Genomic DNA, 24,904 nt, shown 5'->3' on the forward strand with positions numbered 1-24,904 from the left:
AAGACCTTGTAAATAGTCCCTCCCCAGCTCTCCTGTAGGTCCCCTTCAGATACTGGAAGGCTATTACAAGGTCTCTTTGAAGCCTTCTCTTCTCCAGGATGAAGAGCCCCAACTCTCATAGCTTGTCCATGTAGCAGAGCATCTTTGTGGCCTCTTCTGGACTGGCTCCAACAGTTCCAAGTCCTTATTGTGTTGGAGGCTCCAGAACTGCACACGGTACTCCAGGTGGGGTCTCAGGAGAGCAAAGGGGGAGGAATACCCTCCCTTGCCCTGCTGGCCACACTGCTCCTGCTGCAGCCCAGCGCATGATTGCTGTCCTGGCTGCATGTGCACACTTCAGGCTCATGTTGAGCTTTTCATCAACTCAGACCCCCAGGTCCTTTTCCTCAGGGCTGTTCTCAGCCATTTGCACCCAGCCTGGATTTGTGCCTGGGATTGCACTGACCCAGGTGCAGGACCTTACACTTGTCCATGTTATCCTTCACTCAGCATAGCTGTGAAGGTGTTCCTGGGTTGTTCTTCCAGTGGAAGAGAGGATAATTTGGCTCACAGAATCCAATAATGGCTTGGGATGGAAGGGACCTTAAAGATCACCTAGATCCAACCTCCCTGCCATGAGCAGGGACACCTTCCACTAGACCAGGTTGCTCAAGGTCTCATCCAACCTGGTCCTCAATACCTCCAGGGAGAGGACACTGATACCATCATGTCAAAAATTGCAATTAACTTCAACAGCAGCATTTTCTCCTGTAGCATGGAAACTCCTTACAGGGGCTTGACTATATCGAGTTACTGTGCACAAGTCAGAGCCCACACACAGCAGTATCTTTCTGATGCCATCAAGCTGGGTGAGAATTGGATCAGCAAACTAGATTCCAGGTGGTCCACATGCTCCTGTCTCTGACCCACTGAGCTATCATTTTCTCTACTGTTCCTTGGAGTTAGAATTTTAGTGAAGTTTTGTAGTCATTGACTGAAAACTTCTGCTAAGGGCAATGGAGCTAGAACCAGCACAGTGTTAAGTGTGACTCTAGAAAAAGATAAATGGATATCCACACTTGAACAAACCACATTTGCCTGCCTGCTCTCCAAGGATACTCTAGAGAGTAAGCCACTGTTGCATGCTTTTGAACACTGGCATAAGGCTTCATACCCATCTGAAGCACAGATCCAGACTGGGTGCAGAGTGGGTTGAGAACAACCCCAAAGAGAGAGAATTGGGGGTGCTGATTGCTCAGAAGCTCCCCAGGAGCCAGCAGTGCCCTCATTCAGCCCAGAAGGCAGCTGTGTGCTGGGCTGCAGCCAGAGGAGTGTGGGGCAGCAGAGCAAGAGAGGGGATTCTGGCCCTTGGCTCTGCTCAGACCTCACCTGGAATAACACATCAAGTTCTGGTGTTCCCAGCATAAGAAGCTGGAGGTGTTGAAGAAAAGCCTGGCTGAGGCACTTAGTGCCACGGTCTAGTTGGTTGGACAGGGCTGGGTGCTAGGTTGGACTGGACAAGTTTGGAGGTCTCTTCCAACCTGGTTGAATCTATGATTCTACTGGTCACACTGTTTCTGATACATACTGCAAGCTTTGCAGTGCTAACCTTTTCTTGTGCTGTGGTGAGCTTTGAATACAGAAATATTGAAGTCTCTCCATCCAGCAGTGACCCTCATGTTTATTTCACCTTGGCTGCAGGGCCTATAGAGGTGCAGAGAGGCTGCTTTCAAAGCAGACAAGCCTGGTTCTTCCCCAGCTGATGGTCCAGCTGAAGTATTACCCAACAACCAGACAAAACTCCTAGGATTCATTTACTTTGAGCTGTCACAGGCCCTGAAGGGCTCATTTGCTAACTAGCTGATGGAAATAATTAATGCCAGAGGTCATGTGATTTTTACATTAAAATGTCAGGAAAGTAATTTTCCTAGGATCTCATTAGCACAAAGCAAAACAGTGCACAACAGAACCACCCACACTGCCCAGCCCAGACTTGCATTGCAGTTATTTACTTCCTTTGACTAATTGACTTATGTACCAATTTTGACTAATTCCATGTAAAAATGGGAATTAATGTTTAACTTCACAAGGTAGTTTATTACCACACTTGCAGGCTATTTAATAGGAAAAACACAAATGGACAAATCATGGTATCATAGAATGGTAGAGGTTGGAAGGGACCTATGAAGGTTATCTAGTCCAAACCCCTCTGACTGCTAATCAGCTCAATCATAGAATCACAGAATGTTAGGAGTTGGCAAGGGACCTCTGGAGATCATCCAGTCCAAACCCCCTGCTAAAGCAGGGTCACTTAGGGCAGGTCACACAGCAATGCATCCAGGTAGGTTTTGAAAGTCTGCAGAGAAGGAGACTCCACAACCTCTCTGGGTGGCCTGCTCCAGGGCTCTGCACCCTCACCATAAAGAAGTCTCTCCTCATGTTGAGGTAGAATCTCCTGTGCTCCAGCTTGTACCTGTTGTTCCTTGTCCTAGCACTGGGCATCACTGAAAAGATCCTGGCACCTTCATGCTGGCACCCACCCCTCAGATATTTATAGACATTGATCAGATCCCCTCTCAGCCTTCTCCTTTCCAGACTAAGCAGCTCCAGGGCTCTCAGTCTCTCTTCATAGTAGAGATATTCATACCCCTTCATGATCCTCCATCCCCTATCTCTCTTGACTCTGAAATCACAGAACTGGACACGGTATTCCAGGTGTGGTTTCACGAGGATGGAGTAGAGAGGTAGGAGAAGGTCCCTAGATCACTTGTCTTGATGCACCCCAGGATACCATTGGCCTCCTCGGCCACATTGCTGTCCCATGTAGAACTTGCTGTCTATTAGGACCCCAAGGTCTTTCTCCAGGGAGCTGTTTTCCAGCAGGACAACCCCTAGCTTGTAGTGGTGCCTGGTGTTGTTCCTCCCCAGATGCAAAACTCTGCACTTGATTCAACTTGGTGAGATTGCCTCTGCCCAGATCTCATTAGATGGCAGCACAGCCTGAGGAGGTGTCAGCCACCCCTTCCATCCCACCCCCTCATTTTTGTATTGCTGCTGATCCCTTCAAAAGCCAAGGAAGAAAACATTGAGATGTTCCCTACCCTACAGACAAGAAACATCACAATTTATTTCAGCCTCACAGAGCCTCTGAAATAATTCAATGGGCTCATGCAACTCCCTCTTGAAAGAGAAGCCGCAGGGAGGTGCAACCACGGCAGGCTTCACAGCCTGTGTGCAGCCTGCACTATTATCAGTGGTCATTTTACAGCTGCAACCTCCAGAACTCCAAAGGGATGAAACAGCAGCGTGGTGGCTGCAGTGCCAGTTTGATCTGCCCTCATTGTTTGGGTGTTTTATGTTACCCTCTTTAAAAATACTCCAGCCCATTCTGGTTCTCCAGCAGAATGCCTGCCTCAGGGCACAGTATGGATGTGGCTCACTTACCCAGCAGCTAGTCAATATTTGGTCTTACCCTTGTTGCCTGAAATGCCTTATTTGCTGTGTGCTGCTCAAATCCACCTCCAAAATCTGACACTGCTTTTCCCATAGTCGGGTGGTTCTTTTCCCTACAGCACTCTTCGGTCTGGCAAATGATTGCTTCATAAATATTGATTAGATTATTTTCACTACATGCCTGAAAAAGGAGGGAATTCTGTTTACAGGTCACAGGCTGGAGCTTGGGAGGGACCTTCTCATTTGTAAGTTGTGTACAGTTCTCATCATCCAGGAGAGGCCAGATCTGCAGGAAGAGATACTGCTACCCCAGGACCAGATGGCTAATTACCAAGCACAGGTTCATCTCACCACAGCCTGTGGCACTGCCTGGCTGTTTGCAGCCTCTCCTTGCCCCTGAGTTGGCATCATCATCTATTCTCCTACTCTGTTTTTTACCTAGTCCTGTCTAATTCCCTTCTGCTACTTAAGTTCCTCTCTTCAGTTGAGGTTTCTTTTGGCACTCATCTGTAACTGCTGCTCCTGTCTCTTGCTTCAGTTCATGCACTGTAAACTTTTGCCCACATTCTCTACTCTGTGCCTAGAATTTTAACCTTCTTCCTACCTTTCCCAGTGTTAGGCATCTTTATATTTAGTTTCTCCACTAATCATTTTTTTGCTGACCATCATGCCTGCCTTCAGCCTCACCAGCAGCTCTAGCCCAGCTGCTATCACTGTTTCTCTGAGTGCAGCAGTTATGAAAATCTGCTGTTTTCTCACATACTTCAAAGCATCTAATGAATTGTGCTATCACTTCTCATCACTGAAAAGACCTTAGTGTTTAAGAGGTGAATCCAATGAAAGACTTGGGAAGTCAAGGAGAAACTACTATAGCAACCTCTTGCCTCCTCCATGATGATCACAGGTCTGGAGCACCTCCAAGGGGACACACTGAGAGATATGGGGATATTCAGCCAAGAGGAAAGAAAGCTCCAAGGAGACCTTGCAGCAACCTTGCAGTGCCTGAGGGGGTACAGAAGAGTCGGGGAGGGACTTTTGACAAGGAAAGGAATGGATTGAAATTGGAAAAAGGGAGATTTAGACTGGAGATTATGAAGAAATTCTTTCCAGTGAGGGTGGTGAGGCACTGGAATAAGTTGTCCAGGGAAGCTGTAGGTGTTCCTTCCCTGGAGGTGATCAAGGTCAGGCTGGATGAGGCCTTGAGCAACCTGTTCTAGTGACAGAGGGTTTGGCACTGGATGGTCTTGAGGGTCATCCAACCTGGCCTTGAACACCTCCAGGAGGGCATATCTGCAACCTCCAAGGGCAAACTGATCAAATGTCTCAACACCCTCACTGGAAAGAATTTCTTCCACATCTCCAATCTGTCTTTCCTACACTTCAATCCGTTCCCACTCCATTCCCACTCATCCCATGACTGCAACCTCTTGTCAAAAGTCCCTCCTGAGCTCTCTTGTAGGCCCTTTCAGGTCTTAGAAGACTGCTCTAAAGTCTCCCTAGAGCCTTCTCTTCTCCAGGCTGAACAGCCACAACTCTCTCACCCTGTCCCCATAGGGAAGATTCTCCAGGCCTCTGATCATGTTGGTGGCCTCCTCTGGACCTGCGCCAGTACTTCCATGTCCTTGTTATGCTGGGGGCACCAGAACTTGACACAGTACTCCAAGTGGGGTCTCAGCAGAGAAGAGAGGCAGAATCCCCTCCCTGTCCTGATGCTTTCCCTGCTTCAGGTGCAGCCCAGCACACAGCTGCCTTCTGGGCTGCCAGCAACCATTGCTAGCTCTTGGGGAGTTTGGCACCAGCTGACACCCCCAAGTCCTTCTCCAGAGTGCTCTGGAGTCACCCCTCACCCAGCCAGGATTTGTGCTTAGGGTTGTCATACTTCCTTATGGTGCTAAAGATCTTACTCTCCACCAGTATTGGACCTATAAACAGCTTTATACAGAAGTTACTGGAATTCAACATTGGTTTGAGTGCAGCCTAGAAAAAAGCCTCTAACTGCTAAGGAAATGCTTGGTGTTGTGAGTTATTATGCTTGTTTTACATGGCATAACTCAATAATGAGTCACTACAGCATCCTGATCGCAGCTACTTACCATATTCATATACACTCATCAAATTATATTTCAATTTGATCTAATTAAGATGTTTCACATTATTATGCCTTTTAAAACTGGTGTTGAGATGAAAACTACCGAGGGGAAATGTCAAATCTAGTCCCCAAGACCACAGTACTGTTTTCAAGTTCCTTTTCCAGAACCATTTTATGAGGAGCTACAGTAAGTAATTTTGCTTTCACCCTCACAAACAGAAGAAATAAAAGGCAAGTGTGGAACTCACAGGACATGCACTGTATTGATAGGCTATGGGGGCAATCCTCAGCAGCCTTCAAGCAGCTCCAGTAATGTTAGAAGCATTAAACACCAAAAGTCATGAAAGGAATTGCATGCACAGATCCAGGTAATATCAAGGACTGATGGAAGAAGCTAGCAAGCTGCTAGATGACAGTAAGCATAGAATCATAGAGAAACTCAGGTAGGAAGGGACCTCAGAGATAATCTACTCCAACATCTCTGCCAAGGGCAAGGAAACCTCTCAGCTAGACTTGGCTGCTCAAGGCCTCATTCAACCTGGCCTCGCACACCCTCAGGGAAGAGGCATCCACAGCCTCCCTGGGAAACCTGTTCTACTTCTTCCTAAGACCCAATTTAACCCTGCTCTCCCTCAGCCTCAAACCCTTGTCCTGTCTGTAGACATCCTTGTGAGAAATCCCTGTCCAATCTTCTTGTAAGATCCCTGCAGGTATTGGAAGGCAGCTCTAAGGTCCCCTCAGAGCCTTCTCTTCTCCAGGCTGAATAAGCCCATCCCCCTGAGCTTGTCCTAATAGCAAAGGTGCTCCAGTCCTTAGATCATCTTTCTGGTCTCCTCTGGACTCTCCAACAGCTTTGTGTCCTTCTTATGCTGGGGCACCAGCACTGGATGCAGGATTGGAGGTATGGTCTCCTAAGAGCATGGTCAAGGGCCAGAATTCCCTCTCTCGCTCTGCTACCCACACTGCTCTTGATGCAACCCAGCACACAACTGCTTTCTGGGTTGCACGAGGGCACTGCTGGCTCATGGTGAATTTCTCAATCAACACCCCCAATTCCTTGACAAATTCAAGAGCAGCCTTGATATGTCCCCAAGCAGCCTGATCTAGCTGGAGGTCTCTACTGACTGCAAGCGAGCTGGACAAGATGACCTTTCATGGTCCTTTCCAACCCAACACAATCTGTGAGTCATTGCCAGTAATCCTTCATTCTTTGCTGTGATGTTGCAGATGGAGCAGCAGAAAGCCAGTGTTCCTGGATATCCCTCTAAGAGGGAATTTCATTTCCTACTCATTGTCATTTACAAAAGATACTCCAGAGCTAACCTCCTCCTTTTAGTGCTCATCCAGCCGGCTGCAAGGTCGTGGGAAGGCAAAGCTGGCTGCACTGAGTCGAGAGCACTCTGAGCACAACATGCAGCTCGGACAGTCTGAGCAAGACTAATGGATTCGGACAGCACTGTTGGGTACTCCAGATTGCACTCCACCACCACTGCCTTGCTGCCTGTCTGTCCCTGAAGGACGAGCAGCCCCGGCCACCACGTGTGCCATGGCTCTGCTGAAGGCTCTCCGACGGAAGCGAGCTTCATCAAGAAGTGTGAAATCACAGCCAAGCCACTGCTTCCTGTTTTGCAGATGGTGAGCTGCCAGAAAGGATCAGCCCAGGCTTTTAATTGCAAGGCTTGATGAGAAAGGCAGGCAAGATGGGAGGGGATGTGCTATGGTGTGGGCAGACCGTTACGTAACAGGGAGACTGGTGTACATGTGGGCTCATATGAATCGACACATGGGAGAAGAATGGCACCATCCATGGCTTTCCACACACCAGGCAAAGCACTCCACCTGTTTGCCCTCTGCACTGGATGATAAAGGTTCACAGATGGCATGGGCTTGGAAGGGACCCTCAAAGGTCAGCTTGTCCAATCCCCTGCAGTCATGCTGCCTCTGACTAAAGCAGGTTGTCCAGGACCACATCAAAGCTGATCTTCAGTGTCTCCAGGGATGGGGCCTCAACCACATTCCTGATCAGCCTGTTCCAGCATTTTACTACCCTCATTGTAAAGAACTTCCTCCTCATGTCCAAAGTTCAGTTCCCTGAGAGAACTGCTGATACCTTGAAGGGGAGTCACCTGGCTGAAGTACCAACAACCATCTGGTCTGCTCCCTTTAGGACCAGCGGAGCAGCAACGAAGGCAAGAAACAACAGCAGCAGCAATGAACATCACCTGCAGTGCAGACAACAGGCAGCAGTTGTCTCACCCAGAGTGCAACCTGATTTGCATTCAGAGGGTCAAACTGCTTTACTGCAGCAGTCATTCCTTGCCTCACTAACAGAAGGCAAACTTCTTTGAGTCTGAGCAAGGATCTCGTAAGATTTATACATAAAACTTCAAAGCAATCTCCTTTTTTAACTCAAATTTTAACCTTTAGCCCATATCTGGGACTAAAGTCTAATAGCTTCTCTGTCACTAAATGACCCTTCCCAACAGAGGAGAACCAGGAAAAGGACCCACAGGGAGAAATGAAAATGGATTTAACGAACTAGCCAGAGACCAGTGTCAATACAAAGCATAGGAAGTGATACTCAGCCCAGCAAAAGTGCAGTAATTATCATGTACAGGAAAGAAGCAAGCAGGAACCTCCAGCAACAGACTCTATTCACTGCAGCAACCTTCCCTCTCCATAGTGGTTGTGGTGCTCATGGGCTGGCACACTCCTGCAGCCAACTGCAGTCAGCTGTTCTGGCTGACCCAGAGCTGCTGGCTGCCTGCAGCCTACGGCTGGCTTGGGATTGTCCCAGCCAACAAAAGACACTTGTCCCAGAGAGACAGGAATTTAGGTGCAGATACACACTCACAGGCAGCTGCTAGTGTGTATTTAGTATTCATGTGCTAGCCATGTGTACAGAGCCTTATCAAAGAGCAGAGATTTGGTGGTGTTCTTTTCGTTTAGTACTAGATTTTACCCTAAGGCAAAAAAAAAGTCCAATGGCAGTCTAAGAAACTTTCAAAGAGGCCACTGTGACTTGTAGAGCTGTGTACTTCTAATCATTGTCTTCCTTTTCTCCACGGGCCAGCAGGGACAAAGTTGTGCTCACACCTCCCTGGAGCAAGGAGTCCCTACCTGAGCCTAAGATTCATTCAAGATGAAAGAATGAGAGAAGCAGACCAACCGCCTGTCACTGAAGCAGGCAGGAAAGGAGTCAATAACCACCAAGACATCTGAGTGAAGTACAAAATCCATACTTGACTGAAGCAGTGTCCAAAGACGCCTGAAGTATCATGACCTTGATGTTTGAGTTGCAGAAATCAACTTCACAAGCTAAGTGCTAGCAAATCAAAGTTTTCACTGCCCAATGACAGGATGCCAACATGTGGAGCACAAAGGCTTGTGGCAGTGGCTGCAGGCACCAGGCATTTAATTTCTGTGGGCTCTGCAGAGGGCTACAGCAGGCACCTGCCTCTTTCTGTGGGGTTTCTACAGCAGTTAGTATTTCTATAGGAGTTAAGTTCCAGGGGGGTTCTATTTCCATAACACAGAAGGAAGGATGTCATGCACAGCTATTTATAAATGCCACTAATTTAAGTGATTGCTTTTATATCCTGGCTTCAGAAGAAAACACACTGGAAGGGGAAGAAAAAAATCAAATAAACAACAAACAAACAGTAGCTGTAAAATAAGTCACCTAGATTATGAAAATGTTTTGTGCCAGGACAAGTTACTTTCAAAACAACAGCAGAAGGGAAATGGGCAATGTGAAGAAGATTATCTCTAAACAGAATATGTTTCCAACAAGAGTTTGTCTCTAACAAGACACACAAGAAATTTACAATGCAATTTATGATTATATAATAATGATATGTGTATATATATAATAGTAATTATATAATGCAGAGAGCACAAATAGAACATCCAATTAATAGACACAGAATGCTAGGGACTGGAAGGGAAGAGCAGCAGGACAGGAAGGGGATTCTGTCCCTCTGCTGAGACCCCATCTGGAGAACCGCATCCAGTTCTCCTACCTCCAGCACAAGAAGAACATGGAACTGCTAGAGCAGGTCCAGAGGAGACTGCAAAGATGATCAGGGTGAGAGCCGAGGTTGTTCAGCCTGAAGAAGGCTCTAGGGAGAATTTATAGCTGCCTCACAGTACCTAAAGGGGGCTACAGGAGAGCTGGGAAGGGACTACTGACAAGAGCTCGCCATCACAGAATGAGAGGGAACGGATTCAATCTTGAAGAGGGCAGAACTAGACTGGAGATTAGGAAGAAATTGTTTCCAGTGAGGGTGGTGAGACACTGGAACAGGTTGTCCAGGGAGATTGTGGATGCTCCCTCCCTGGAGGTGTTGAAAGTCAGGTTGGATGAGGCCCTGAGCAACCTGCTCTAGTGGCAGGTGTCCCTGCCCATGGCAGTGGGGTTAGAACTGGATGATCTTTAAGGTCCCTTCCAATCCAAACCATTCTGTAAGTGAATCTGTGAATTTCAAATCAGATCTTTTCCTGTAAACAGTCTCCAAATTCAACCCGAGTCTCAGTAAGAGGGTAAAGTCTTGGACTGAGCAAGTTAAAAAGTAATGGAAATGTTATTGCTGTTTAGGAACTTAAATATAGGACACATTAGCATTGTCTCCATGCCTGAAGAACCTAGGAGTCAGATTCCACCCACCCTACCCCCCTTCTATTTTTGACTTTGATTTAAACCATGAGATCTCACTGCTGAAGATACACTCTCAGAGACTGCAATATTTTTAATACCTTCATTCAAAGAGTGCCCTAAAACCTGTTTAATAATAGAAAAAAAATATTTCTAGATTCTTTGACTAAAACTACTGCTTTAATATTTCAACAGAAAGCAGAATATTATCTCTACTGCCAAAGATGTGGACTGGAATCCTAAATTTGCATTGGATTAGGCAATACTTGTAATTTTTGGTGGGGAATAAGGAGTTGCACAGCATAGCTGGAAGCTAGAGTCTGCTTAGACTTCCTATTTGCAGCTTCTGACTACAGCTCTGTTTCAGAAGAAATACAAAGCATAGAAAATAACTATTCATGGCTCTGAGTTGTGTGTCACCTAAACTGCATTTTATATTCCTCCTGCAATGCAGAGATGGACTGACCAGAAGTAGCTGGACAGACTTCACTATGAAACAGTCTGTAACTCACTTGCTAAAATACTTATACCTTAGCTCCTTGTCATGTTTCTCAAAGAGGAGAGAGTTTTCTGCACTAGGAGTTGTGTCTTTAGGACAGATTTTATTGATTACTTAATTTAACCCTTTAGTGAGCACAAGGTAGCAAAGGTCCTTAAAACACAGAAAAGTTTTGAAAGCCAGCTCAGGGAAATTTACAACTGAAAAGCTCAAAACGAGGTCTTATTAGCTGTTTCTAAAGAAGAGATCTTATTAGATGTTTCTAAACATCTTATTACATGTTTCTAAACCTAGCAAAAGCACAGCTGAAAGCACTTCAACCAAAAATTTATGACTGTATCCAGATATTCACGACCATAGAACAGATTAGGTTAGAAAGGACTTTCAGAGATCATCAACTCCAATCTTCCCACCATGAGCAGAAACACATCTCAACTCAACTTAGCTGCCCAAGGCCTCTAACCTGGCCTTGAACAGCCCCAGGGAAGATACATCCACAATCTCCCTGGAAAACCTGTTCTGCTATCTCACCACTCTCTTATTGAAGAGCTTCTTCCCAAGACCCAGTCCAACCCTGCTCTCCCTCAGCTTCAAACCATTCCCCCTTCTCCTGTCTCTAGACATCCTCAAGAAAAGTCCCTCTGCAGCCTTCCTGTAGGATCCTTTCAGGTATTGGAAGGCAGCTCTAAGGTCCTCCCAGTGCCTTCTCTTCTCCAGGCTCAACAGCCCCAGCTCCCTCAGCCTATCCTCATAGCAGAGGTGCTCCAGCCCCTGGGTCAGCTTTGTGGCCTCTTCTGGACTCACTCCAGCAGCTCTGTGTCCTTCTTATGCTGGGGATACCAGAGCTGGATGCAGGATTGGAGGTGTGGTCTCAGTAGAGCAGAGTCAAGGGGCAGAACCTCCTCTCTTGCCCTGCTGGCCACAATCCTCTAATAATGGCAGCTGCTTTTCTTCTTTGAACTCATGCAACCAAAACAGCCACAAGAGCAGTCAAGTCCCACTGAGTGTGGTGATTTTATACTTCAGACACTGCATGTTAAATCTTGAACAGAACCTGCTTCCCAACAGGGATGCAAACACCAATAATGAAAGCATTTGTAGAGGCTTGAAAACATAACACTGAGCTCAGTGACTGCTAGCTGAAGCTCTCAGCAAGTAGGCAAGGTCTGCAGAGAAGAGGTCATGAAATACAGGACAAGGAATTTCTTTCTACATTGTAGTTAACTCATGGGGGACAGTACCTGAAGCTATACAAAACAGCAATAGCCACTGCAATGTGTTTGTGACTCCTGATCATCTACTCTGCTCTGGTAGGACCATACCTGCAATACTGTGTCCAGTTTTGGGCTTCCCAGCTCAAGAGAGGCAGGGACCTGCTGAAGAGAGTCCAATGGAGGCTGTGAGGATGACTGGGGGACTGGAACATCTCTGCTGTGAAGAAAAACTGAGAGACCTGGGGCTGTTTAGCCTGGAGAGGAGAAGGCTGAGAGGGGATCTGATCAATGTCTACAAATACATGAGAAGTGGGTGTCAGGATGAAGGTGCCAGGCTTTCTTTGGTGCTATTCAGTCACAGGACAAGGAACAACAAGTACAAGCTGGAACACAGGAGGTTCCACCTCAACCTGAGGCAACACTTCTTTATGGTGAGGGTGCTGAAGCCCTGGAGCAGACTGCCAGAGAAGTTGTGGAGTTTCCTCTGGAGACTTTCAAAACCCACCTGGATGCATCCCTGAGTAACCCTGCTGCGGCAGGGAGTTTGGGCATGATAATCTCTGGAGGTCCTTTCCAGCCCTAACATTTTGTGTTTCTGTGTGACTGCAGCTGAAAAGCAGGCTGTAAAAGCAGCCATTCAAAGTGATTCAGTCCAAATCTGTCCAGACCTTTTCTTAAAGAATAACCTTCATTAGATTAAATAGAAGAGGAATGATAGAATGACAATGATAGCACCGAAATGAAGGACTGGCAGTTAGCCTCCATCCATCAAAAGGAAAGCTCCATCAGAGATTTAGCAGATGAGACTAGGGTGGGTTTTTTTATGCCCTCATTTTCCCCACCTCAATTCATTTCCACAGTGTAATACTGCAAATAACTATGAATCATAATTAGCTTTTGATTACATTACCAGAAAGGATAATTAAAATATCAGGATGCATCCCTCTATAAAGAGTGTTTCAAATCATGCTGTGACACATTCACTGGCTACCCAGATTTTTTTCTTTTGGTTTTCCTGTCTCAGACAATGTTTGGTGACTGCCAGAGTTATGACTGTGAAGAAATTCACCAAAGAAACAAAGGGTAAGAAACTCGGATTTAACCTCAGCTGTATGCACAGTTGTCTGCACAGTCTTATTTTGAAGCACCCAAGTCAAAACCTGCTATTACTTAGTGACTGTGTGCTTTAATTTTGCAAGGGTGGCAGAACTGAGAGCAGCCCTGCAAAAAAGGACTTGGGGGTACTGGTGGATGAGAAGCTGGACATGAGCCAATGGCAGCCTGGGTTGCACCAAAAGCAGCACAGCCAGAGATGGAGAGAGGGAATTCTGCCCCTCTGCTCTGAGGAGACCTCACCTGGAGTGTTGTGCCCAGCTGTGGGGGCCTGTAATGGTTTAGCTGAAAGGCTAACCTGCCTGCCCTCCCCACCTTCCAACACAAGTGAGGGGAAGAGTAACACACAACACTCAGGGTTGAGACAGATATCACCGTCTTGACTTTGAGCCACATCATACTTGGCTCCAGTTAGCACCTTCACTGTTTAAAGCTGGCATGACTGCAGCATGGCATGGAGAACAGCACTAGGTTTGACTCCATCTATAACAGGTCCCCAACACAGCAGGGACATGAACCTGATGGAGAGGGTTCAGAGGAGGCCACCAAGATAACCAGAGAGCTGGAGCACCTCTCCTGTGAAGACAGGCTGAAAGAATTGGAGCTGTTCAGCCTGGAGAAAAGAGAGTTCATGGGATTGATTTCCATACTTTGCTTAGCATTAGCATACATTTAGACCACTGAGGAGGACTGTGCATGTCATGTATACAATGCAGAGCAGTGATTTAACCCCAGAACACATCTTTGTTTACACACAACTCAGGCACTAGCCCATGAAATTACTGGCAACAATGATATTTACGATATAAATATTTGCAAGCAGTAAAATGGATAAACACTTTAAGTGTTACAAGTGTGACAGATGGCATATGAAGGTAGAATAAATAAAAGGCATCATTTCTAATCCAGGCCATACCTGATCCCCAATGTTCTTGCATTAAGCAAGTTCCAGGTCTCTGGAAGCTCATGGAAAGTATTGTTAGATGTATTTTACATATATAAAGCCTGACTTACCCATACATCTACATTTTGGCTGCATGTCTCGTCAGACCAGTTCAGGGCCACCATACACATTAATTTGCCCTTTCTTTGAGCTTTGCCAGCATAGCACAAAGGGAAATGGGCTTAAGTTGTACCAGGGGGGCTTTAGGTTGGACATTAGGAAAAACATCTTCCCTGAAAGAGTAGTCAGGCAGTGGAACAGGCTGCCGAGGGAGGTGGTGGAGTCACCACCCCTGATGCTCTTCAGTGAGCATGTAGATGTGGTGCTTCAGGATACAGTTTAGGGGTCACGGTAGTTGGGTTACAGCTTGACCTGACCTTAAAGATCTTCTCCAACCTTAATGGTTTTGTGATTGTAAATATTCAGCCAACAGACTAAATTAGAACCATAAAATCAGTAAGTCTGGAAAAGCCCTCTAAGATCACAAAATTCAACCACCAAACCAACACCACCCTGCCCAGTAAATCATATTCCAAAGCTCCATGAATATTCCTAGGTTCCATGTGCTATTTTGCTATCTCCCACTGACACTTAAGCACTCTAAAGTCCCACTGATATCAATGAATTTATATGTGCAAGGAATTGGGAAGGGAATAAGAGACCACAAGGATGCTAGTGGAAGAATATTTTGTTTTCCATCATAGTATGTCTGCTCTTAGTGCTCACAATGATTTCGCTTCCCTCCACATGCTCAATAATAAATAGCTCACAGCATCATAGTGATGTGCTGGGTAAATGCTGCAAGTTATGAGGCAAATTTACTGCCTCATAAACTCACAGCCAAGTAAAGCTGTCATTTGTAAGAACAATTAAGTCATCATTCAGCTCCATGGAGGGGACAGGGTATTCCTGAATCCTCTAAACTCACAGGAAAAAGGCAAACTTGTCATCTGTTCAGAAGGAGTAGCACTGTCTTATTACTGCTGAATTCACTTGCAAGCTGCCAGCCTGCATGTATTTGAGTTGTTTCTCAGCATTTGCAGCCTAGCCACTGCTCCTTGCCATGCATACTGCTGAAAGGCAGGAGAAATACAAGAGTACCCTCTGATGTTTTGTGTTTTTTGTCCTTCTGAGCCTGAAGTGTGGTCTCAAAGTCATACTAGTGAGAGGTTGCTGAAAAGAGAGAGAAAAGGATCAAAGATGAACACTCTGAGCCATGTAAAAATCTGACCTCTGAGACCCCTACAGAAATGGCAGGTGTGGCCTGAAGACTGTCCAAGCAGCGAGAGGACAATCCTGAAGGTATTTGCTGTGCAGCATGTTTTCAAAGCTAAGTGGACTTCCAGAAAAAGGAAAGCCAGACTAAAGCTGCAGAAACAGCTCATTTTTGAGCACTCTTCTTCCAAATGACAAAAAAAATCAACCTTTTTAATCAGCTTGGTTTGTCACCTTAAGTGCAAACTCAAGCAGAGCTCCAAAGGGCAGGCTGGATCAAGGCTTTGTGCCTGGAATTGCCCTGACCCAGATGCAGGCCCTTGCACTTCAACTTTTTGAAGCAGGTGGCACTGGCCCACTTCTGAAGTCCATGAAGTCCTCCTGGCAGGCATAAAAATCATGTGGAGAGCAATTCCTATCTAAAAGCTTACAGAAAGCAACCTAAGATCCACACTATGAACCAGATATCAGAAGATAGAGCATGTTTTTAGGTCTCATTACTGTTGAGGGAGCCATAGAAATGTGCTAAAAGCCAGCACAGTCCCCTTTAAATTATTAATTGCAGTTGCCTAATAATAACTCGGTGAATAAGAAGAAAAATGGTAAAAGCATCCTATTAAAAACATATTAAAACAATAAAACATGTCAAGTGCACTGCACTTCACCAAGCACTTGCCTGGATAATTTATACTTCCCTACATGTATTTTTAAGTGAAATTACACATTTTCCCCCCCCCTCAATTTACTACTTAGAAACACAGAACAGTAGGGGTTGGAAGGGACCTCCAGAGATCAAGTCCAAACCTCTCTGCAAAGCAGGACCATTTAGGGCAAGTCACACAGGAATGCACCCAGGTAGGTTTTGAAGATCTCCACAGGAGACTCCACAGCCTCTCTGAATAGAAATATTGGAATTTTATGGTCTTAATAATGGAAATTTATGATATTCATTTCCAGAAATTTGGGGATATTAATTTCCAGAAAGCATTTTGCTGAATGTTGCTTTTTGCCAAGCACCACATTGATTCTCGTAGCAGAAGCAAAGGGGTTCCAGATGTTAGCACTACCTATTGCTGACATTTCTGAGTTTTAAGAGCAAAAAGCTGCAGATGAGCTACTGCAAACTCTTGTTATACCCGAGATAAACCGTGGCTGCAAAAGGGATGCTGCAGCTTTCCCAATCCCAGTGGGCACGGAATGCACAAAGCATGTTGGATTCCTGGCTGACTGCCATTTAAAAGCTTGTGGGCAACTGGGGAAGGGCTTGTAGAAACAGGACAAAGGGCAATGATTCAAAACAGGAGAAGGAGAGGCTTAGGGTGGACATCAGGAGGAAGTTCTGCACAAGGAGAGTGATGAAATACTGGAACATCACTGAGGCCCCATCCCAGGAGACATTCCAAGATCAGCCTTGATATTTCCCAGGACAGCCTGCTCCAGTTGGAGGTGTCCCTGCTGAGTGCTGGGGGGTGGAACAAGATGACCTTTGAGAGTCCCTTGCAACCTGTGAAGCTGTATAAACTGTATGGTCACAAATGACTCCACTTGATTGACTGTGAGGCAAATTCCCAAGAGAAAAACATGCAGCCCCTGCTATTTGTTCATGTACCTGAGAGCAGTTGTGTCCAGCAGGAGCAGGGAGGTGATTGTCCCCTCCTACTCAGCTCTGGTGAGACCACACCTCGAGTACTGTGTTCAGTTTTGGGCACCCCGTTACAAAAGGGATGTGGAGGTGCTGGAGCAAGGGCAGAAGGCGGCAACAGAGCTGAGGAAGGGCCTGGAGAACATATCTGATGAAGAGCAATTGAGGGAGCTGAGGATGGGTAGTTTGAAAAGGAGGAGGCTGAGGAGGATCTCATCGCTGTCTACAAGGACACTGTGGAGAGGTTGGTGCTGGTCTATTCTCACAGGTAAATAGTGATAGAAGAAGAAGGAATGGCCTCAAGCTGTGTCTGGGTAGGTTTAGACTGAGCATTAGGAAAGAAAAAACTCCATCAAGAGTGATCAGCTGCCCAGATAAGTGGTTTGGTCACCAACTCTGGATGTGTTCAGGTTAAAAGTTGTTTGGATGTGGTGTTTGGGTATGTGGTTTAGGGTGAATCTTGTAGAGTAGGGTTCTTGGTTGGACTTGGCGATCCTGAGGGGCTTTTCCAACCTAAATGTTTGTGTGATTGTGTGATTATCTTTCAGAGCAATGTTATAAGGCCAGAAGATGCAGGGCTACTGAAAAAAATCATATTTCAGGGCCCTCTTCAAACACACTCAAATCTTCTCTGGTGAGCACTGTTCTAATGTTGTGTAAAGACAAGCCCAGTGAATTTGGCTTTAAACACTGTCTCTAAAGCCTGGCATTGCAATAAAGACCACTGGCTAGCTTTTAAAAGAGTTTTTGAGCATTCCACTTATGCACAGCTCACGAAATTCCCACTAATTATTTTGCAGTTAAAAACTCAAATTGCCCATGTTAAGTTCCACTGAGCAAAGTGGCACCCTGTACCTTGTGATGCCACTGCAACTCCTCTAACTGAAAGCAGCAACTTGGAATTCATCTTGCAAAAAGTATTTTCTTTTTGAATAGAGATTTTTATGTTTTGATTTTATTGACATTCCTTTACTTAACTTTGGTCTTTCACTTTAGAGTCATAGAACTGTTTCAGTGGGAAAAGTCCACCGAGATCAGAATCAAATCATCAACCCAACACATGGCCATTAAACCATGTCTTCAAGTGCCATGTCCACACATTTCTTGGACACCTCCAGAGATGGTGACCCCACCACCATCCTGGGCAGCCCATTCCAATCTCTGACCACTCTCACAGCAGGTAACCTTTTTCCTAATCTCCAACCTAAGCCTTCCCTGGCACAATTTCAGGCCATTTCCTCTCATTCTATCATCTGGGAGAAGAGACCAACACCCACCTGGCTACAAGCTCCTTTCTGGGAGCTGTAGAGCACAAGGAGAGCTACCCTAAGTCTCCCCTTCTCCAGACTGAACAAAACTCCACTTCTCTCAGCTACTCCTCACCAGCCCTGCTCTCCAGACCCTTTAACCTCTTTGTTGCCCTTCTCTGGACACACTCCATCACCTCAGTGTCCTTTGTGGACTAAGTGGCTCGGAACTGACTCTAGTATTTGAGGTGTAGTCTCACCAGTACTCAGCACAGAGGTACAATCACTGCCCTACTGCTGGCCACACTGTTGCAGATCCAGGTCAGGGTGCTGCTGGCCTCCTTGGCCACCTGAGCACCCTGCTGGCTCACTTTCAGCCATCTGAATAAGCACTGTCATGGTTATTCTAACTGCTCAGTACAAGTGAAGCCCTTTTCCTAGATGTCTGGCATTACTGATTTCTGCTCTCTACAGAATAGGAAACTTGAAGAACTTCTTAAAAGCAGTTTGAGGAGGTTGATCTGTTTGATTTCAGCTGAAGCCAAAGCCCCAGCATACTCTGCCTGCCTTGTGTTCATCAACTAGGCTGTCATGAAAAAGTGTACAATGAAGCACATGAACTGGGAAAAGTAACGTTTCCAGATGACACTTGTAATAGTCCTCATGGCATCATGTGATGACCTTACCATTATTTGATAGTATTTTATCCCTTTGTTCTAACTAAAGCAAACCACTTTTCCCCCTCATAGGAGTCTTGCAATCACAGAGAGTTGTGTGCTCTGATTCACAGTTCATTAAACATGAATCAGCAGTGCCCAGGTGGCCAAGAACACCAACGGCATCCTGGCTTGGATTAGAAACACTGTGGCCAGGAGGGATGAGGAGGTGACCATCTTCCTGTGCCACTAGTGAGGCCACACCTTGAGTGCTGTGTTCAGCTCTGGGCCCCTCACTACAAGAGGGACGCTGGAGGGGTGAAATGCATGCAGAAAAGGGAAACGAGGCTGGAGAAGGGCCTTGAGCACCTGGCCTGAAAAGAGGGGCTGAGGGAGCTGGGGATGTTCAGTCTGGAGGAGGCTGAGGGGAAACTTCATTGCTCTCTACAAGTCCCTGAAGGGAGGTTGGGATGAGGAGAGGGCAGCCTCTGCTCCTTGGTGGCAAGCAATAGGTCCAGAGGAAATGGTTTCAAGCTGCTCCACAGGAGGTTGAGGCTGGATGTTAGGAAATTTCTTCACTGCAAGGATTCTCAATGCTCTGCCTGGAAGGATTCAAGCACTGTGTGAACCTGGCATGGTTTAGCACTGACTTTCAGTGCTGGGTCACAGGTTGAACTGAACCATCCTGGAGGTCTCTTCCAACTGGATGTTTTGTTTGACTCTATGATAGCATAACCAGCAATAAACCAGGTCTGTGAGTCTTGCTCTACTAATTGCTATTTAGTTACTAGGAGAAAAGAAGTTTTATTAATTATGGCTAGACCTAATATTTGTTACCAAATTCCACATGTCAGGAAAAGAAATATTTTAAGGGCTGTGGAATCTCCTTTGAAGAATTTCAAACCCACCTGGACACTCCCTTGTGCAACCTGATCCAGGTATTCCTGCTTTGGCAGGGGAGGTTGGACTAGATGATCTCTGGAGGTCCCTCCCAACCACTACCACTTTGTGATTCTGTGAGCTGGGAATGAATTCAACACAACAGAGAAGGGTTTTTTTGAAGTTCTAAAGTATAAATTTCTCATTTAAACCCCAAAGGAATAAAAGAAGCATTTGCAGTTTTCATATTCATAGCTTTCAGTGCTATAATTTTCAGTTTAGATCTACCCTCTAGTTAGTTATATCACATGCTTCTTTACTTACAGGAGGAAAAGAAATCTCTTCAGTGTCTTTTTATCCCCCCCCTCCACTTTTTAACAGTTGCTCATCCTTCTCAGCTATGCTGCCTGCACTGATTAACACACAATGAAAGCAAGATGATCAAAAGCAAAAAATTAGACTACAATTCCTTATTCTAATTAAAAACACTGTTTAATACAGGATTCCCAACTTATTTAAGTTTACCTTTAACTGATCAATTTTACTGTTCGTAGGTTCATAGAATGGTTTGGGTTGGATGGGACCTTACAGATCATCCCAGTTCCTCCCCTGTTGCCACAGGAAGCAACACCTTCCACTAGCCCAGGTTGCTCAAGGTCTCATCCAACCTGGCCTTGAACACTTCCAGGGAGGGGGCATCCATGACTTCCCTGGGTAACCTGTTCTAGTGTCTCACCACCTTCACTGGAAACAATTTCATCCTCATCTCCAGTCTCGATCTCCCACCCTCATGCTCCAAGCCATTGCCTCTCATCCTGTGACTACAAGCCCTTGTCAAAAGTCCCTTTCTGGCTCTTCTGTAGCCCTTTTTAGGCACTGGAAGGCTGCTCTAAGGTCTCCTCAGAGCCTTCCCTTCCCTAGGCTGAACAGCCTCAACCCTCATAGCTTGTCCCCATAGGGGAGGTTCTCCAGCCCTCTGATCATCTTCATGGCCTCCTCTGCATCCACTCCAGCAGTTCCATATCCCTCTTATGCTAAGGGCATCAGAAGTGGAGGCAGTGCTGCAGGTGGGGTCTCAGCAGAGCAGAAGGACAGAATCTCCTCCCTGTGCTGCTGCTCTCCCTGCTTTGGATGCAGCCCAGCACACAGCTGCCTTCTGGGCTGCCAGCAACCATTGCTGCCTCATGGGGAGTTTGTCACCTTCTGACACCCCCCCGAGTCCTTCTCCTCCAGGCTGCTGTGGATCCACTGCCTAACCAGCCTGGATTTATGTTTGGGGTTGCCCCAGACCAGGTGCAGGACCTTGCACTTGGCATCACTGAACTTCATAAGGTTGTCTCAGGCTCACCTCTCCAGCCTGTCCAGGTCCCTCTGGGTGGATCCTTTCCCTCCAGTGTATCTACTGCACTGCACAGCACAGCTCAGTGTCATCTGCACACTTGCTGGGAGTGCCTCAGTCCCACTGCCTATGTCACTGACAAAGATGTTAAAGGGCACCAGTCCCAGTATTGACCCCTGAGGGACACCACTGTTCTCGATCTGGGGTACACACAGGTAAATACAAGAAAAGCCTGGATGAAGCACCTAGTGCCATGCTTTAGTTGACTGGACAGGGCTGGGTGATTGGTTGGACTGGATGATCTTGGAGGTCTCTTCCAACCTGGTTGATTCTACAAAATAAATTACTGTCTATATTGTGTATACAGCACAGACAATGCAGCATTTTATAGTTGTTATATTTTATACTTGGTTTACTTCCAGGGATAAATCAGAGTAAAATCCTTCCACATAAAAAAACTACTATAAAGCCAGCAAGACTTGCATGCACCCCATAATACCTGTCAAGGCCATATATTATTTGTGTTGTCAGTAGTGGTGTTTTACATCTCAGATGTCTGGGTTTCCCTTCCTTTATTAAATTTGTTGGTTGGGTGATTATTCTACAGCTCTAGAAAGTTATCTATGTCATGCAAATTAATGATAAAAGCAACAAATGTAGATAATGACACGAGGCAGACCTGGATGACTGAAGGAATGAGCCACAAGTAACACAAACATAAAAATCAAGGCTGCTTTTACATTCAGGAGCATCACAGCATCACGAAGAAAAGGACACCAGCTGCCCAGATGGTAATTTTTTTCTTGCTGAAAGCAAACCCAGTAAATTCCCCAAGCCACAGATGTGGTGTCTGGGGAATATATAACTGCTCTGGATGTCTGGCTGCTTCTGAACCAAGCTGTGGCATAGATCTAATCAAAAGCAGTGAGAGCAGCAGGATGAGGAAGGTGATTCTACTCCTTTGTTCTGCTCTGTTGAGACCCCACCTGCAGCACTGCATCCAGTTCCAGGGCCTCCAGTGAAAGAGCTGTTGGAGCAAGTCCAGAGGAGATAACAAAGACTATCAGAGGGCTGAAGAACCTTCTTTATGGGGACTGACAGAGACTTGGAAGCCTTTAGCCTAGAGAAGGCTACAGGGAGACCTTAGAACAGCCTTCCAGTACCTGAAAGAGCTACAGGAGAGCACAAGGGCTTGTAGTGATAGAACAAGAGGGAATGGATTAAACCTTGAGGGCAGATTGAGACTGGAGATTAGGAAGAAATTCTTTCCAGTGAGGGTGGTGAGACAGTGGCACAAGTTGCCCAGGGAGGTTTTGGATGCCCCCTCCCTGGAGGTGTTCAAAGCCAGGTTGGATGAGCAACCTATTCTAGTGGAAGGTGTCCCTGACCATGGCACAGGGGTTGGAACTGGATCATCTTCAAGGTCCCTTGGAACCCAAACCAGCCTGTGAATTTAAGAATCTTTGGGTAAAATAAAATAAATCAAAGAGTTTTTATTCTGATGCTGTCACCAGAACAAAGGACGACTTGGAAACTGAGCTGCTTGTCTAGAACACTGGGTCACAATTTCTATGAAATCACATTAGTGTGAGTAACTACCACAAAGGCTCAACCATACCCACAGATGAAGATGACTAAAGACTGTAAGGCTAGACAGAGACACAAAATCTGGACAGAGACCATTCAGTGACATGTAGGCCAGCTGCCCTTTTTGAAAAGCTTCTGGATTTACACAGCCCAGAAGGACATCCACATGAAGAGACACTTGGCTGTGCCACTGTGCCCTGGATGCCACATCTATGACACCTCCATGCACACCTGTGGCCCACTGATAAGCCTATTTTGGGTTTTACCAGCCCAGTATCTCCCTCTATTATACAAATCCCAGCCACACTGACATGAGTGACCTAAACCCACTCTCAAGCACATGAAGGCGCATCAGAAGACAAGTTAAGACCAAGACATCTTCTGGAAGCATTACAACAACCAACAGCCCAGCACACCACACAGTGATAAGTGGATATAGGCACTGTACTTTGTGCATCTGAAAGGTAAACAGCTGGCTGTTTCCCAGGCACTGAATTAAATTGCCTCTGCTTGTGCTCCCTATCCACCTTTTCCCCCCATTTCCCTTCTTTCTAGAGTTTGAGCCAGATAGTCAATGAATTAAACTGCAAAACACACTGCTCCCTGACCCTGAGATCAGAACTAGCAGCAGCACAAAGTGGAAATGGCTGCAAATAAGACTTGTGTCCTCCCTTTCCAGCTGAAACCAGGCAGTGACACAGGTGGCAAGTGGAAACCCCTTGAAAGGTCACAGGTTTACACCAGCTGTAGTACTCCCTCACAGACCAAAGCACTGCAGAAGCTGTGGGGGAGCTTTCCCCCAAGACTACATGGGTTTTAATTTACTTTTGCGTGTTTCTTGTTTCCTTTTCAAAGCAAATGCAAACAATATAAAGGATGCTAGACAGAAGGAGGGCTGGGGACTATTTACTAGGTCCTGTAATGACAGGACAAGAAGAGATGGATTGAAGCTTGAGGAGATGAGAATTCAGACTGGAGATTAGAAAGAAGTTCTTTACAGTGAGAGTGGTGAGACACTGGCACAGGTTGCCCAGGGAGGCTGGGGATGTTCCCTCCCCAGAGATGTTCAAGGCCAGGTTAGATGAGGCCTTGAGCAACCTGTTCTAGTGGGAGGTATCTCTGCCTATGAGAGAAGGATGAAACTTGATGATCTTTGAGGCCCCTTCCAACCTAAACCATTCTAGGAATCTATCATTGGGAAATTGTAAACCTAGGTCCCTTATGTGGGCTTGCACTGCCCAGTATATAAACCTCAATGCCAGTTCAAGCTCTCACAGAAAGCAGAATTGAGCTTCTCACAATGGTGAGAAGCAACATCAGCAGAGGGATGAGACTGCTAAAGGAAAGAGTGACTAGCAAGTGAGGCTCCTCACTCAAAAGGATGTTAATTTGTGGTCAGGCCACCACAACCTTTCCAAGCACGCAAGTGGTGAGCTGGAGGGATAACATTTCTCTGTTAGCAAACATGTTCACATTCCACTGCAAGCCACAGATCGCATCAGGTTTGAAGACACCCTCATAGGTCAACTTGTCCAAGCCTCCTGCACTCAGCAATGACACCTCTGACTAGATCAGGCTGCACAATGACAGGCAGAGGCATATTCAGCCAACAGCAGTGTAGTACTCACCATATCACATCCAGGAAAGCATCCCTGAAGAGCACAAGAAGGAAAAGCACAACAAGACTACCAAAAGAACCTTCTCCTCCCACACTTCCCCCTTTATAGTCGTTGTGGTGCTCATGGGCTGGGACCCACCTGCAGCCAACTGCAGTCAGCTGTGCTGGCTGAGGCAGAGCTGCTGATTGCCTGCAGCCCATGGCTGTCCCATAAACCAGGACAAAGGTAGATCACTATCAATCTCACATTGTCCATGGAGATCTTTTTGGTTCACATAGGCACATTTATCTGTAGGACTGGTACCCCAAATTTTGTTTTGCAGCTTCTGTTTTAAACTTGAAGAGACTTTTTCTTTCCTTTTGGTCCCTGGAAGTTAGTTTACTTTTTGCAACGTTTTTAGTTTGTTTAATGAAAGATGCTGCCTAAACCTACAGACACTTCTCTGAGTATGCTCCTTGGCTGTCAACAGTGCTACCAATGTTTCTCTGTCACTTGATTATAAAGGGACTTTGTGGTGATTGAGGAAGCTAAAAAAAAAACGTTAAGGCTGGTGAAAGGTGAATGAGATGAATCTCTTCTTTGGTCTGCCTACAAACCCCTGTTACTCTGAAACAGAAAATATCATGTAACAGAGTTCTGTGTACGTGTGCCAAGATCGTGGCCCTTCACAGAGCTCTTGCAAGCCTTCTGCAGCCCTCTGTGACCTCATTCTGTCCTCTAATCATAGAGTAATAGAATCATAGCATTACAGAATCATAGTAGCCTAGAATGTTTGA

General features: G+C 46.1%; 1 long non-coding RNA gene across 1 annotated transcript in view; it reads right to left on the bottom strand.

Moving 5' to 3' along the window:
* Positions 1–24,187, bottom strand: part of LOC135186434 (uncharacterized) — a 54,364-nt gene extending 30,177 nt beyond the window's left edge. Inside the window, exon 1 of the long non-coding RNA XR_010306862.1 lies at positions 24,138–24,187. This is a non-coding gene — a long non-coding RNA (uncharacterized LOC135186434). The remainder of the gene's footprint in view (positions 1–24,137) is intronic.
* Positions 24,188–24,904: the final 717 nt, after the last annotated feature.

The sequence above is a fragment of the Pogoniulus pusillus genome, chromosome 25 (genome assembly GCF_015220805.1).
Source record: "Pogoniulus pusillus isolate bPogPus1 chromosome 25, bPogPus1.pri, whole genome shotgun sequence".
NCBI classification, from domain to species: domain Eukaryota; kingdom Metazoa; phylum Chordata; class Aves; order Piciformes; family Lybiidae; genus Pogoniulus; species Pogoniulus pusillus.